This window comes from Chiloscyllium punctatum, chromosome 20 (assembly GCF_047496795.1).
Source record: "Chiloscyllium punctatum isolate Juve2018m chromosome 20, sChiPun1.3, whole genome shotgun sequence".
Classification (NCBI taxonomy): domain Eukaryota; kingdom Metazoa; phylum Chordata; class Chondrichthyes; order Orectolobiformes; family Hemiscylliidae; genus Chiloscyllium; species Chiloscyllium punctatum.
The window spans coordinates 20,287,059-20,304,589 of NC_092758.1; positions in this window are offsets into that span (position 1 = coordinate 20,287,059).

Genomic DNA, 17,531 nt, shown 5'->3' on the forward strand with positions numbered 1-17,531 from the left:
CCACCTTCGGTAGATGGTGTGTAAAGTTTGACATCCATCTCTTTGGATGAGATTTTAAGCAGACTCTCTCTTCACCTTCTCTGGTGGACATAAAAATTCCATATTGCTATTTTAAAGAAGGATTCACCCCAGTGTTCTGGTGCGTACTTATGTCCTGATCAACATCAGAGGAAAACAAAAGGTAAGAATTGCAGATGTTGGAAATCTGAAACAAAAACAGAAATCACTGAAGACACTCAGCAGGTCTGGCAGAATCTGTGGAGAGAAAGCAGAGATAACATTTCTGGTCTTGTAAGAACTGAAGTTCTGACTGCAGACATTCAATGTCATTAGTCAAATGACGGTGCCTGGTCATTATCACACTTCCGTTCGTAGGGGCTTGTTGCCCATAAACTGGCTCACATTTTCCTTAGGAAACTATTTCTTTACCCAAGCTTTTTAACATATTTCATAACCTTTCTTTTCTTGCTTAACATTAAACACTGACATTCAATCCGCTCGGGAGTTTTGTTTTCAGGTGCTGTTGCCATTATTGTCGCCGCCATATTTGATAGAGCTGACAGGCACAATTATGTAGCAAAGAGTAAATTGTATAATGTACATATAAGCAAAAAAGCTAGTGCATACATCATGGAAACTTATTTAAGTTACAACAAGGAGAACGATTACTGAGTACAGTTACTGATTGTTTGCTTTCCTGTGCAACATCATCAAACAGATTTATTTATGTTTATCCAGCCTGTTGCAATATCACTTCAAAGTCTTTCCTTCAACCATCTATTCAAGCTAATATTGAGAATGGGATTGCTGTTTCTGAGGGGATGGTGTGAGACAGAAATGCCTTGGGAGAAGTTCCCTCTCATGGTGTGATGGGGGTTAGGTTACAGGATGAAGTCAGGTTTCCTGTCCCCATGTGCAGATTGAATTTGGTGCTCCAACCTTATCCCTTAGGAAAAGGCCCAGAAAGGTGAGCAAGCTCCTCACTTTATGGACAGGGATTTTGAGGAGCTGGTGGAGAGGAGGATTATCATTTTTCCTGCTGACTGGTATTGAAGGTTATGCCACCAGATTGTGCGAACATAGACTGAGACAGCAGCCCGGGTCTGTGCAGTGTCCTGGGTTGAGAGAAAAGTCCAACAACGCAGGAAGTAGATAAATGATTTTCCATGCTCTGCAAGGGTAAGTGACGCCATTTTCTCTTTGCTACATCACATCTACAGGACTCCATAGACTCACATTCTGCCCCTGTACTTGTCTCTCTCCAAGGCTCATGGACAACAACTCTTGGTCTTCCATGCAGCTTGTCCACTCAATGGCACTCATGCACCTCATTGTCTCAACAATGTAAGCTTCCCAATCTCTGCACTTCCTACTCACCCACTGTGGAGATTTCACTCCCTCTCCTGCCTTGACATCACCACCAGTAGATCTTTCATCCACTTCATCATACACCACTCAATTTTTGTCTTGTTACATGAAAAAATATTTTCACAACAGGGTCAAGAAGGTGCAGTCCCTCAGGGTTTGGCAGACAGAAGGCTGTTCATGTGGCAATAGGGAAGGTATGAGATTTGATTGGAGAAGTGTGTGACCGCTCATGTGGAGATTCAGAGATCTTCATGGGCAACCAAGCCAATGAACACCATTGTGCTACGGTGTTGCAATGCTCTACCACTAACTCATTCACAAGCTTTTATTGCTTTTCCACAATTAGTTCCCTCTCTTCCATTACGCAGACACTGATAGTACACAGCAAAACTCCACAAAGAAGGTGTCAGCACCAGCGATCCTTGGCTTCATCTCCACTTCTGAGGAGGAAGCTGCTCAACTCATAGAGAAAGCTTTGGCACCTGCACCCTCCACCAGATCATAGGACTTTCACTTTGGTGGGTTTTCTACCAAGATGAGAATTGGGAGCACAATCTGGTATGTACACCGCTGGTACATATGCGCAGAGAAAATAATGCTTCAAGGTCTGTGGTACTTAAACTACAGCCAAAAACAGGCATCTTCTCAGCCCCAGGCAGAAGATGATACCATGGTCTCAGCCATTAATGAATGTGTCAAAATGCACAGATATAGGAACAGACAGCAGGTTTGTCAGAGGCACTTGATATGCTGGATCAAAAATGGAGGATTCCACCAATACCATCAGTACTGTGCTGGTTATGACATGCGTTTGTTTGTCTGCCTCCACGGAAAAGTGGCTATATGCGTGAAGACCCCATGTCCAGCGCACTTAATGTCTGCTGGACATGTGCACGGACCTGCTTTATCACTTTAACCATAGGTAGTCGAACAGCCATGGTTGATTCATTGCGTACTATCAGATATGGCAAAAGTGGGGCAAGGGATCTCAGCCCCACTCCACCAAAGGAATTGGTTGCATGGTCAAATAGATAAGGTGTTTGCCTTTGGTGTTTATTCAGGTGCCATCAGAAGGTTGCAGGTTTGAGAATTGCTATGATTGTTTTTGGGCAGCACGGTGTCTCAATGGTCAGCACTGCTGCCTCACAGCGCCAGGGACCTAGATTCAATTCCAGCCTTGGATGACTGTCTGTGTGGAGCCTGCACATTCTCTCTTTGCCTGCATGGGTTTCTGTCAGGGTGCTCTGGTTTCCACCCACAGTCCAAAGAGGTGTAGATTAGGTGGATTGGCCATGCTCAATTGCCCATAATGTCCAGGGATGTGTAAGCTAAGTAGATTAGTCATGGGAAATGCAGGGTTATGGGGATGGGGTGATGGTACTGAGTCTGGGTGGGATCATCTTTGGAGTTTTGGTGCAGATTCAATGGGCCGAATGGCCTCTTTCCACACTGGAGGGATTCTATGATTTTCCATGTGCCCCCTTCTCTCTGGGAGGAAGGGTGGTTCCAGTATCCACCCATAGGGAAGAGGACCCGCCCACAGGACCCCCAGATCTCAGAGAACATAGAACATTACAGTGCAATACATGGCTTTCAGCCTTCGTTGGTGTGCCCAGCTGTGAAACCAATCTGAAGCCCATCTAACCTACACAATTCCATTTTCATCCATATGTTTATCCAATGACCATTTAAATGCCCTTAATGTTGGCGAGTCTACTAGTCTTGCAGGCAAGGCATTCCATGCCCTTACTACTCTCTGAGTAAAGAAACTACCTCTGAAATCTGTCCTATATCTATCACCCCTCAATTTAAAGCTATGTCCCTTCATGCTAGCCATCACCCTCCAAGGAGAAAGGCTCTCACTGTCTACCCTATCTAATCCTTTGATCATCTTATATGTCTCTATTAAGTCACCTCTCAACCTTCTTCTCTCTAATGAAAACAGCCTCAAGTGCCTCAGCCTTTCTTCTTAAGACCTTCCCTCCAAACCAGGCAACATCCTGGTAAATCTCCTCTGCACCCTTTCCAAAGCTTCCACATCCTCCCCATAATGCTTCGACCAGAACTGTATGCAATACTACAACAGCAGCCGCACCAGAGTTTTGTACAGCTGCAACATGACCTCATTGCTCCGAAACTCAATCCCTCTACCAATAAAAGCAAACACTCTGTATGCCTTCTTAACAAACCTACCAATCCCAAGAGACTTGAGAGGTGATTGTCTGTGATTCTAAAAGCAATTCTCGTACTCCCTTCATATGTTAAGGAATGTGATCTCATCTGGAATGTTACTGGCACAGTGTCCTGGAAATAAACAATGCTTTACCAGGAACTGAAGTGAATCACTATTAACAGAAGTTTTCATAGCTTCTTGAATGGGGAGGGGAGAGGAGGGAATGCATTTGTTCAACATATGAGACTAAAGGGCTAGAGTGAGAAGCTGAAACACACTTGGATTCATCTTCAATGAATGGAAGAGAAAAAGAGAGAGAGATACCTCACAGTTGACTTATGGAGTCTCATTTCCACAAGAAACGTATAGAAAGGCCTCACAATGCAACAGCAGCCATTGGTTTAGAGTTTCTAAGTTTCCTATTCTCCAGGTAGAAATGAGATGGAGACAATTCTGAAAATGAAAATAAGAGTGGGTACCTGGTGACTCCACAGACATTGGAATCTGGAACATATCAGCCTGACTGCACCCTCCTTATAATAGAGTTAGAATATAGTTCCCCACTTCAGTGCTACATTAGGGAGTATTGCTGATGCAAGAACACTTTATGTGCAGGACAAGGAATTGGACTAGGGTGCATCCCCGGGCTCCTCCCTCAGTCTGTCAGTGCTCACTCACTTTGCACATACGTGATGCTTACAGCATCCTTCCCTTATTTTGTCTTTTTGCACAGCCACAAAGTCAGGCAGGTTGTCCTTGCTGTCGGTCAAGCCATTGGAAATATTGATGTATGATTAGATTTGATTTATTTATTGCCAAATGTATTTAATACAAATACAGCATAAAGTGTTAAGTGTCACCATTGAGTGCGTTGGCCCTGAGTCTCCATGAATCAGCAGCAACTTGTTCATGGACATAGACAGATGTTTTCATGCCAACAGCATTGGTGCAGTCCTCCACCTTTGAGTCAGTTTTCTCAGTGTTCCTCCCCCCCCACCAATCACATCTGAATGACGTTCTAAGCTGCTAACACCATGGGCTTGTCTGCTACCTGAGGCTGTGCAGATGCCTGGTCCCCAGCAGTCCTCTGAGTTCCAGTGAACTGGGCAGTTATTCCTGGACCAGCTGCAGAGATGGGTTAGGCCTGTGACCACCAGCATGTGCTCCCACTTTTACTTGGCTGACATACTCATCCAGGTGTCAGTACCTGACCTGGTGGAGGGTCTAGGAAGCAACCTTTGCTCGGGAATCTCAAAGGGATCTGTGGCTTCTTCTTTACAGATGAAGGTGGTGATGTGTTGCTGGGCTGGCCTCTTGGATCTGAGACTGTGCAGATTTCACTGACACCTGCAGGAAACACAATGCATCGTCCAATCTCCTGCCAGCTCCTCATAACCTTTCTACCTAATCTAAATACTGTCCATCTCCTCCTCAAATTTATTCAGTATCCTGGCACCCACCATCCACTGGAATAGAGAATGCTACAGATTCACAACCCTTTAAGAGAAGTAAAAAATTCTTCCTCATCTGTTTTAAATCTGCCAACCCTTGGCCTAAAACTATGCTCTCTTATTGTAGATTGCCCCATAAGGGGAACATCATTCCTATGTCGACTTTGTCCATCCCTTTTAGCACATCTTGTACCTTATTTAAATCTCCTTTCATTTATCTAAATTTGAGCAAGTACAGCCATAAAATAGAACATAGAACATAGAAATGTACAGCACAGAACAGGCCCTTTGGCCCACAATGTTGTGCCAAGATTTAATCCTAATGTCAAGTATAGTACATGTTAATTGCATTCACAGTGAGGAGAGATTGAGCATTATTTTGAGGTGTACAAAATAATGAGGAATAGATAGAGTCAATAGCCAGAGACTTTTCCCCAGGGCAGGATTGACTGGTACGAGAAGTCATAGTTTGAAGATATTAGGAAGAAGGTATAAAGGAGACGTCAGAGGTAGGTTCTTTATGCAGAGAGTTGTGAATGCGTGGAATGTGTTGCCAGCTGTGGTGGTGGAAGCAGAGTCACTGGGGACACTTAAGCGACTGCTGGACATGCACATGGATAGCAGTGAGTTGAGGGGGTGTGTAGGTTAAGTTACTATACTTGACATTAGATTAGGTAGAAAGGTTATGAGGAGCTGGCAGGAGAGTGGAGTTGATGCCAAGGTGATATCAGCCATGATGGTAATAAATATTGGTGTAAGCTCAAGGAGCTGAATTGCAGACTCCTGCTTCTAGGTCTCATGCTCTTAAAACTCATTAGGACTCATTGAGGGAACCCTCCTTGAAATTTGCTAATGTTGACACTTAGTTTAATTCTAATAGAATTCAGGCCCTTAATTTACTCAGTAATTATGATTTGAAAACATAACAATAAGCATATCCCCAAATCAAAGGTTCTAATAAGCAATTTTAAGTATTTTGTTTTGGGAAATATTCAAAAACAATTCTGATAAACTTAGACATTTAAGATATGGGAGATTCCACATAAAAATGTATTTTGCATACATTAAAAATAAATTTGCATCCGGCACAAATTGTTGAGAGAAATATCATGGAAATTCATGCAAATTTGTATGAAAAATAAAACTTTAGTTTGTTTTACAAGTACATTTTTCTGCTTCACTTCAATGGAGCAGTGGCTATCCATCATCCAAGATTTCTACACACATTTTTCACATGACATTTCTACTATCATTTTCGTACAATAAAACAAAAACATTACTGAATTACAGAGCCTTTGTCATGATTCAGGGGAACACATGTAATTTGCAATGACTTAGCATTAAATTTACATTTCTCACAAGATTATAAAGTGCAATTAGGGTGATAAATCTCAAATCAACCTCTACTGAGCTTTATCCACAATATAAACTGCCATAAATTGTCAATCACACTTAACGGGATAATTAGTGTACTTGATATGAGAGATAGCTGAATTAACTGTGGCATAGCAGAGAGAGAATTCAAGCATTAAAGCACATTAACATCAGAAAATACCTCTGCATCCAGCTATTTTAAAAAATTCTTAATGTGATATGGGTGCCACTGGCTCGGCTGGTATAGATTGCCTGTTCCTAATTTCCCAGAGGGCAGTTAAATATTAACCACATTACTGTGGCCTTGAGTGATATGTAGGCTGGACCAGGTAAGGACAGAACTGTCAACCTTCATTAACTTTTGCATTGTCTATGGCAGTGCATCAACCAATCAAAATTAACTTGTCAACCAATCAGCACCCTTCTTTCTTCGATCCCCTACAGTATGGAAACAAGCCTTTTGACCCAACAAGTCCACACTGACCCTCTGAAGAGTAACTCACCCAGGTCCATTCCTGTAACCTATATTTTACCCCGACTTAATATACCTAACACTGGTTAAATTTAGCACGGCCAATTCATCTGACTTGCACATCTTTGGACTGTGGGAGGAAACCCAACCAGACACAGGGAGGATGTTTAAACTCCAAACAGACAGTCACCCGAGGCAGGAATTGAACCCGGGTCCATGGCACTGTGAGGCAGCAGTGCTAACCACTGAGCCACTGTTTGCCCCTTAAACTGGTATTCTTGAAAATTGTACTGATGATTGCAAGATAAAAGCTTTGACAGAATGTATACTTTTATCAGCATAAAATCAAGTGGCTGTTTGTAACTTTATACATAGTTACATTCAATAAAATCTGTCATCAGTCACTATCCTGAGTACATACCTACATAGATTCGAAAGAAAACTCGAATTTCTATCAGGTAGAGCATGTCACTATGTGATCTTGAACAACCACCTGATGAAGGAGCAGCGCTCTGAAAGCTAATGCTTCCAATTAAACCTGTTGGACTATAACCTGGTGTTGTGTGATTTTTAACTTTGATCTTGAACTGGCACTTATATTTTGTTTTGCATGTGGATCTGAGGTGCAATAGCTTAGAAATTTGCTATTCAACTCAATAGGTCAGAGGCGAGTTTGCCATATGTTATCTTAATTAACACCACCACTATATCTTGCATCAACTTTTGGAGAATGTATGCAGGTAGCTTTCCGGGCTTTCTGCCCTCATTAATATAATTGATAGTGCTGTGTCAAAAGAACATTGCAGTACCAGTTACCAAGTATCACATACAGAAAGGCTTCTAAATAGTTTGGATTTCTAATTGATTTTCATCCTGGGTTTGTATGTATATTAGTTTTAATATATTATTCTAACAATTTTGAATTTTTAAACCCTCTATGTCAGTGACAGATGACAAAATGCCCAATATAATTCTAAAGAAAAGTCTTGATTTTCTCCAACAGTGATATTAAAACTCTTAACCCTCAGTTAGGCAGTAGGTCTGTATCTGTGAAAAGAATTAGAAGTCCCTGTTGACCAATTTGCTTCTTAAAGAAAAGAATTTTGTACTTTTGCAGGAGGGAAATAAAATATATTAAGAGAATGCTAGACCAGCAAACTAAACATTGGTGGTAAGGAAAATCATGAATTAGTGTAATAGGAGGAAATAGAAAATCATCAAGAAATTGGAAACATAATAATGAATAGTCAATTACAGTTTCAAAAGGGAAAGTTTTACTTGTTTTCAGTTTTTTCAAGAAGTGAGGGACATGGATAAGATAAATAGATAAAGTATTTTTCATTGGGTGGGAGAGTCCAGAACTAGAGGGCATAGGTTTAGGGTGAGAGGGAAAAGATATAAAACAGACCTAAGGTGCAACCTTTTCACGCAGAGGGTGGTTCATGTATGGAATGAGCTGCCAGAGGCAGTGGTGGAGGCTGGTATAATTGCAACATTTAAAAGGCATTTGGATGGGTATATGAATAGGAAGGATTTGGAGGGATATGGGCCGGGTGCTGGCAGGTGGGACTAGATTGGGTTGGGATATCTGTTCGGCATTTACGGGTTGGACCGAAGGGTCTGTTTCCACGCTGTACATCTCTATGACTCTAAGTAACAGAGAACATAGGCAAGGTTAATGCAGTGGATATATTGCTGTTTCAAAGAGTTGTTTGTTAATGTACCACAGAATAAGGTAATGAATAATGTCGGAGTATGTGGAGCCCAAAGCTGAGTAACTGAATAATAGATGGATATGTGGCTGAAAGTGAGAAATCAGAACACAATCTCACAGGAACCACTGCAGCTCAGTTATTGTCAAAATTTAGACTGAAAAATTTTTGTAAAAAATCTAATTTTTGAATGATGTCTGATCAAGAGAGATTATTAACAGTGAATGTGACTGAAAAATGTTACATGAAAACTTTAATGAACTTATAGAATGGGCAAATAGGTAGTAAAAAATTTACGTTTTGGTTAGGTGAGTCAGGACATCACATATTATTTAGGAAATAAGTATCAAAATGTGTTAGTGGACCAAGGATGTACAAGATAAGAACATATTAACATTGTGACACAGGTCAAGAAGGCTGCAGCAAAATCTAACCAAGTACATGGGCTTGTTTCTAAAGGGATAAAGTTGAAAAGGAGAAATATTGTGCTAAACCTGTATCCTGTAATTTGACTTGCCTTTTCTTTGTTGTTGACAAACCACCATTAATCTCGAAATATGGTGGGGAAGGACATGGATGTGGACAACCCCCACCATTTCTGACAGAAGCACTGTTCACTGACAGTGGAAATAGGGCAGGGCACGATTATGATCAGAGGCAAACCTGAGCTTAACAAGGCCATTTGAACTTAATGCTGAGCTCAGATAGCCACTTGTTTGCCTATTGGAAAGACATTAATTCATGATATTGGAATTACAAGTCCATGGAGCAGCATAAAGCACACTTGAAGTGCAACTATGATCTTCTCAACTCTCATGACCTGACATTTTTACTCAATGGGCTGAATGGCCTAATTCTAACCCTATATCTTATGGTCTTATAATCTCTCCACCTCCATTATTCAAACTGTTAAAAAAAATAACTGTAGCTGTCAATTGTCATTAAAATAATTTCTGTTTGACTGCTATGATTGAAAAGCCAGATATATGCCATATGTTTGAATAACTTTGATATAAATGTTTGTCGACGCCTCCTTAAGAGTTATTCATTTTGAATGCTTGGCTAAATTTCAAAAGCTATCTTTATCTCTGCAGGAATATTTGAATTCGAGTTTGGTGGTCTGCTTAAAAAAGCTATAAAGGGGTTGGGGTATGAACTGAGATTTGTTTCTTATAAAAGGCTCACCATTTGAGGAGATTTAACAACTCTAATGATTTGATGAATGGGACATGTTTTTCAATATCAAGTCTGGATAGTGGGATCTGTATCAACATTTTAGAAGTGTATTTTTATTTTAATTTTACTTTCCTGAGGCCTCCAAAGATTTCCCATGGTGGACATTAGATGAGTTGGCATTGCGTTTTCATGGCTGATAAGATATTGTGGGGGTGAGTGGGATATGAGTTGACATTGAGTGAGCATGGAATGTAAGAGGAGTTTTGAGTGGGTAGGAAGCTGATATTGAGTTAGTGTGGATGATGTGAAGGGGATGGAGGTATATGTGAGCAGTGGGAGGACATGAGCAGTGGGGGCAAAAAGCCTTATCTAATACGAATGTTTTAGCAAACCAAGGTTGACTTCCCACCTCAGCACTTGCCTACTCTGTGTCACTGTAGTGCCTGTATCAGGGGACCAGACTTGATCTCACCCAGTCTCCCTCCCTGTCCTTTGTGTTTGCCCTGGATTATTCTGGCATTCAGGAACAGTCATATACTGCAGCCAGGACATATCACCTATGCTGCTGTCCTTAATGTATTTTAATTAACCACTTACATATGTAATTCAATTACTTTCCTTTCTTATATATTTCTCTTAGCTCTATTGACAGTTTCTGCATTGTTTTAAACATTAGGAATAGATAAGACTTTAAAAAATTAACGGTCATAGAGATGTAAACACAGAAACAGGCCCTTTGGTCCAACTTGTCCTTGCCGACCAGGTATCCTAACCCAATCTAGTCCCACCTGCCAGCATCCGGCCCATATCCTCCAAAGCCTTCCTAATCATAAACCTAGCCAGATGCCTTTTAAATGTTGCAATTGTACCAGCCTCCATCACTTCCTCTAGCAGCTCATTCCATACACGTACCACCCACTGTGTGAAAAAATTGCCGTTTAGGTCTTTTTTATATCTTTCCCCTCTCACCCTAAACCTAAGCCTCTAGTTCTATTCTCCCCAACCCCAGGGAAAAGGCTTTGTCTATTTATCCTATCCATGCTCCTCATGAGTTTATAAACTTCAATAAAGTCACCCCTCAGCCTCCGATGCTCCAGGGAAAACAGCCCCAGCCTGTTCAGCTCAAATCCTCCAACCCTGGAAATATCCTTGTAAATCTTTTCTGAACCCTTTCAAGTTTTTCAACATCTTTCCGATAGGGAGGAGACCAGAATCACATGCAATATTCCAACAGTGGCCTAACCAATGTTCTGTACAGCCACAACATGACCTCCCAACTCCTGTACTGAAAATGTGTTGCTGCAAAAGCGCAGCAGGTCAGGCAGCATCCAAGGAGCAGGAGAATCGACGATTCGGGCATGAGCCCTTCTTCAGGAATGAGGAAAGTGTGCCCAGCAGGCTAAGATAAAAGGTAGGGAGGAGGGACTTGGGGGAGGGGTGTTGGGAATGCGATAGGTGGAGGGAGGTCAAGGTGAGGGTGATAGGCCAGAGTGGGGGTGGGGGTGGAGAGGTCAGGAAGAAGATTGCAGGTTAGGAAGGCGGTGCTGAGTTCGAGGGATTCGACTGAGACAAGGTGGGGGGAGGGGAAATGAGGAAACTGGAGAAATCTGAGTTCATCCCTTGTGGTTGGAGGGTTCCCAGGCGGAAGATGAGGCGCTCTTCCTCCAACCGTCATGTTGCCATGGTCTAATGATGGAGGAGTCCAAGGACCTGCATGTCCTTGGTGGAGTGGGCGGGGGAGTTGAAGTGTTGGGCTACGGGGCCGTTGGGTTGGTTCGTCTGGGTGTCCCAGAGGTGTTCTCTGAAACGTTCCGCAAGTAGGCGGCCTGTCTCCCCAATATAGAGGAGGCCACATCGGGTGCAGCGGATGCAATAGATGATGTGTGTGGAGGTGCAGGTGAATTTGTGGCAGATATGGAAGTGTCCCTTGGGGCCTTGGAGGGAAGTAAGGGGGGAGCTGTGGGCGCAAGTTTTGCATTTCTTGCGGTTGCAGGGGAAGGTGCCGGGAGTGGAGGTTGGGTTGGTGGGGTGTGTGGACCTGACGAGGGAGTCACGAAGGGAGTGGTCTTTTTGGAACGCTGATAGGGGAGGGGAGGGAAATATGTTCCTGGTGGTGGGGTCCGTTTGGAGGTGGCGGAAATGAAGGCGGATGATACGCTGGACATGGAGGTTGGTGGGGTGGTAGGTGAGGACCAGTGGGGTTCTGTCCTGGTGGTGGTTGGAGGGGTGGGGCTCAAGGGCGGAGGAGCGGGATGTGGAAGAGACGCGGTGGAGGGTATTGTCGACTACATCTGGGGGGAAATTGCGGTCCTTGGAGAAGGAGGCCATCTGGGAGGTACGGTTTTGGAACTGGTCCTTCTGGGAGCACGAGGCAGCGCCGATACAATCATTGATGAGGCGGAGGAAAAGGTGGGGGGTGGTGCCAGTGTAGCTGCGGAAGATGGACTGTTCCACATATCCTACGAAGAGGTAGGCATAGCTGGGGCCCATGCAGGTGCCCATGGCTACTCCTTTGGTTTGAAGGAATTGGGAGGATTGGAAAGAGAAGTTGTTCAGGGTGAGGACCAGTTCAGTCAGTCGAAGGAGGGTGTCAGTGGAAGGGTACTGGTTGGTACGGCGGGAAAGGAAGAAGCGGAGGGCTTTAAGTCCTTTGTGATGGGGGATGGAGGTGTACAGGGACTGGATGTCCATGGTGAAGATAAGGCGTTGGGGACCGAGGAAGCGAAAATCATGGAGGAGGTGGAGGGCGTGGGTGGTGTCCCGAACGTAGGTGGGGAGTTCTTGGACTAAGGGGGACAGGGACTAAGGAGGTATGCAGAGATGAGTTCCCAACTCCTGTACTCAATACTCTAATAAAGGAAAGCATATATATATATCAACAGATTGTTTCTTTTCCTGCAAGAGAATAAGAATATATTCTGACTCACAGAAGAAACAAGATAAAGCAAGGCAACACCTTTTATCCCTCCTCCCCAACTCCCTAACTCACCTAACCACTAGCACTCTGTTCAATGTCACACGCAGTGCTAAGTTGCATTGAATGCCTGTCCTAAAGTAATTTGAAATTAAATAGTTAGCTCAATCCTTGGTACAAAACACACAGCTTAAGCTCGTTTTCGTAATTAACTAATAAAACATCAGCTACTTTTGTGTATGTCCTACTTAAGCCTGGTAGAATTTAAACAGTAAATTACAGCAAAGTAATGAATGTGAAATGCAAACAAAATTCAATTTGTAGAAAGAGAATAAGAACATTCTTAGTTACTAACTTCCACTATTCTGTTTAAAGTTGCACAGATGTTTAACAATGACAGTACCACTCTATCTGGTAATTACTTGTCGAGAGTCGGGTGCTGCAAAAGCACAGCAGGGAAGACATCATCCAATGTTTTGGGCAAGAGCCCTTCATCAGGAACTTGCTGATGAAGAGCTCTTGCCTGAAATGTCGATTCATCTGCTCCTCGGATGCTGCTTGACCTGCTGTGCTTTTCCAGCACCCCACTCTCTTCTCTGATCACCAGCATCTGCAGTCCTCACTTTCTCCTGGTAATTATTTGGCTGAATCATTGACCCATGCGGAAATTAGCAAAGTTCAGGCATATCAATTTTTTTTTGATATAGGGAGAGGCTGAACAGGCTGGGGCTGTTTTCCCTGGAGCGTCGGAGGCTGAGGGGTGACCTGAGGGGTTTACAAGATTATGAGGGGCTTGGATAGGATAAATAGACAAAGTCTTTTCCTTGGTGTTGGGGAGTCCAGAACTAGAGGGCATAAGTTTAGAGTGAGAGGGGAAAGATATAAAAGAGACCTAAGGGGCAACTTTTTCACGCAGAGGGTGGTGCACGTATGGAATGAGCTGCCAGAGGATGTGGTGGAGGTTGGTACAATTGCAACATTTAAGAGGCATTTGGATGGGTATATGAATAGGAAGAGTTTGGAGGGATATGGGCCAGGTGCTGGCAGGTGGGACTAGGTTGGGTTGGGATATCTGGTCAGTATACTGTTTGGACCGAAGGTTCTGTTTCCATGCTGTACATCTCTATGACTCTGACTGGTTAGCAAGGTTAGATCTCATGGAATACAGGGAGAACTAGCCATTTGGATACAGAACTAGCTCGATGGTAGAAGACAAAGGGTGGTAGTGGAGGATTGCCTTTTAGAGTGGAGGCCTGTGACCAGTGGTGTGCCCACTGTGCTGGGTCCACTGTTTTTTGTGATTTATTTAATGATTCAGATGTGAACATCGGAGTCATGGTTAGTAAGTTTGCAGAGGACACCTAAATCGGAGTTGTAGTAGACAATGAAGAAGGTTACTGAAAGTACAAAAGGATATTGATCAGATGGGCCAAAGGGCTGAGGAGTGACAGATGGAGTTTAATTTAGTTAAATGCGAGATGCTGCATGTTGGAAAGGCAAATCAGGGCAGGACTTATATACTTGATGGTAGGGTCCTTGGAAATGTTGCTGAACAAAGAGACGTTAGAGTGCAGTTTCATAGTTCCTTGAAAGTGGATTCGCAGGTCGATATGATAGTAAAGAAGGTGTTTGGTATGCTTTCCTTTATTGGTTAGAGTATTGAGTAAAGGATTTGGGAGATTATATTGTGGCTGTCCAGGACATTGTTTAGGCCACTTTTGGAATGTTGTGTGCAATTCTGGTCTCCCCCCGTATAGGAAGGATGTTGTGAAATTTGAGAGGGTTCAGAAACGATTTACAAGGATGTTGCAGGATTGGAGGATTTGAGCTATAGGGAAAGGCTGGATAGGCTGGGGATGGTGGCGCTGGAGTGTTGGTGGCTGAGGGGTAACTTTATGAAGGTTTATAAAATCATGAGGAGCATGGATAAGATAAATAGACACGGCCTTTTCCCTGAGGTGGGAAAGTCCAGAATTAGAGGGCATAGGTTTAGGGTGAGAGGGGAAAAAATTAAAAGGGACCCAAGGAACAACGTTTTCATGCAGAAGGTGTTGCGTGTATAGAATGAGCTGCCAGAGAAAGTGGTGGAGGCTGGTACAATTGCAACATTTAAAAGGCATCTGATGGGTATATGAATAGGAAGGATTTAGAGGGATATGGGCCAAGTGCTAGTAAATGGGACTAGATCAGTTTTGGATATCTGGTCAGTGCAGATGATTTGGATTGAAGAGTCTGTTTCTGTGCTGTACATCTCTATGTCTCTATACTAATGAATGCCACTCAGTAATTCTACTATTATCTTAAAGTCCTTTTACCAATGAATGTTTCTTTAAGCATTGCCTTCACAGTACTTCTCTTGGTCTGGAAGTCAGTAATTGTGCCAGCATAATATAAAACCAACAAGCCTGACACTTACAGAATTATTCTTCTGACATTTATGTTTTAAAAATTGGAATAACATTAACCATTTTCTAGAAATATGGCATTGTAATTGGCAAAGGAGTAGCAATGCTTTAAGAAATGAGGATGAATGGAAAAACATCAGAAACATGATGGCACCAACAGACTGAAGCTGTCGCCCCACACACCAAACATTAGGGCAGAAGTAGAAGTAGACCATTCAGCCCATCAACTCTGCTGCACCGTTCAATGAGTTAATGACTGAATTGATAATCTTTAACTCCATTCTCATGCCTTTTTCCTCTGAACCCTCGATTCCCTTACTGGTTAAAAATCTGTCTTTCTTAACATTGCATGTACTTAATGACAGAGCCTCAAATCTCTGTGGGAAAGAACTCCACAGATTCATAATTGCCTGAGGATGGCATGGTGGCTCAGTGGTTAGGACTGCTGCCTCACAGTGCCAGCTTTGGGAGACTGTGTGGAATTTACACATTCTCCCCATGTCTGTGTGCTTATCTTCTGGTTGCTTCAGTTTCCTCCCACAGTCTTAAGATGTATAGATTAGGTGGATTGTCCAAGCTAAATTGCCCAAAGTGTCCATGGATGTCGTAGGCTAACCATGGGAAATGTTGAGTTGCTGGGGTGTGTCTGGCTGGGATGCTCATAGGAAGGTTGTTGTGGACTCAAAGGGCCAAATGTCCTGCTTCCACACTGTAGGGATTCTACAGAAAAAATTATCTTCATCTCCTGGATCATGTTCCCTCCCTTCACCTACTTTACTGGGCGAAAACATCAGCATGACTTAAAAAGCAGTGCATTATGGTTTGAACTTGAAATGTAAGGATTCTGACCTATTGCAAAACTAAACTGATATCATCAAAATTACCTGCTGCCTCACAGCGCCGGAGATCCGGGTTCAATTCCCGCCCCAGGCGACTGACTGTGTGGAGTTTGCACGTTCTCCCCGTGTCTGCGTGGGTTTCCTCCGGGTGCTCCGGTTTCCTCCCACACTCCAAAGATGTGCAGGTCAGGTGAATTGGCCATGCTAAATTGCCTGTAGTGTTAGGTAAGGGGTAGATGTAGATATAGGGGTATGGGTGGGTTACGCTTCGGCGGGGCGGTGTGGACTTGTTGGGCCGAAGGGCCTGTTTCCACACTGTAAGTAATCTAATCTAATCTAATCTAATCTAAAACCTCAAAGTGGGCAAAATTTAATATTGCTAAGTGTGGAGAATGCACAATAATGCAATGGCTACCTTGGCTTTCACATCCCTTTCAATTTTCTTTCTCTTAATTTCAATATGGATCACAAGTGACTGATTCCCAATCATCCATTTTGCCTTCAGTCAGAAGTTGAATCACACCTTCATTAAGTTTAATGGATGGTAAAGTTTCAAACTAGCTCAACAGTAGCTAACAGTATGGAGGAGTTTTTGCTATGGACATAATAACCATGAGTGAATTGAATTGCAGTGGGCCAGAAGGACAACAGGCTTGTCAGGAATCACATAGCTCTCAGAAGGTTCTGGAAACAACAGAAATACTATTGAACTGAGTTTGGCAGAGGATCTTCAGGTTCATTAGATCGCTGTGACTGAGGCGTGTCACCTATTTAGCAAGATTTCTCACAGTTTATTGTCAGAGCAATGAAGGTCATGATGGGTCTCAAATTTGAGGGTGCAAGGTTCTCCGACTGAAATGGTTAAAAAATTAGTGACTATACATTTCTCCTTCTCACAGTGAAAAAATGGCAGAATAATAGACTATACAATGCAATAAAAGTGAATTAATCTCATTAATTCGACCACTATTTATGAATAATACTTCCTTTCCAATTTGCCCCAAGTGTGTTGTTAATTTGTACATTTTCATTGTCCATCTGCGACCACTTCAGTTTAACAAGCACTGCTGTTGAGTAACAGAATAGAAAGTTGACTGTTATAATTGACTCTGACGGCAATTTAAGAGCCTCCTCCCAATATCACTAGTGCTTTACCAAAGGAGGGAATTGTTCAAGCCATGTGACAAGGTTACCAGCTTTTGCCTGTTGTGGGCTGAGAGGGACAATGCTCCTTTTTGGACATCCTGTGCCTTCCCTCCATTTTTTTCAAATATTTAAATTTAAAATGGACCCTGCATCCAGACAATCTCTGTGCAGGCAGAGGAAAGTCCCCTTTCAAGTTGACCCATTGCTGCTCCTGAACCCAGGAGACAGGGAAGGCCTCTAACTGGGTAAAAACAATAACTGCAGATGCTGGAAACCAGATTCTGGATTAGTGGTGCTGGAAGAGCACAGCAGTCTAAGCCTGTCTGGAGTATTAACCCCAATCCTGTTACCAGGTGCCCACTTCCAGGATTCTAAATCATCCTCTCATGTGAAACTAGAGGCCGAATAGAATTCTTCAATCAGCTTCCTTTCACTGAACTCTATAAGGCCCTTGATGAGCCTGATCAGTTACCTACCACATTTGAGCAGCTATACTTCTTG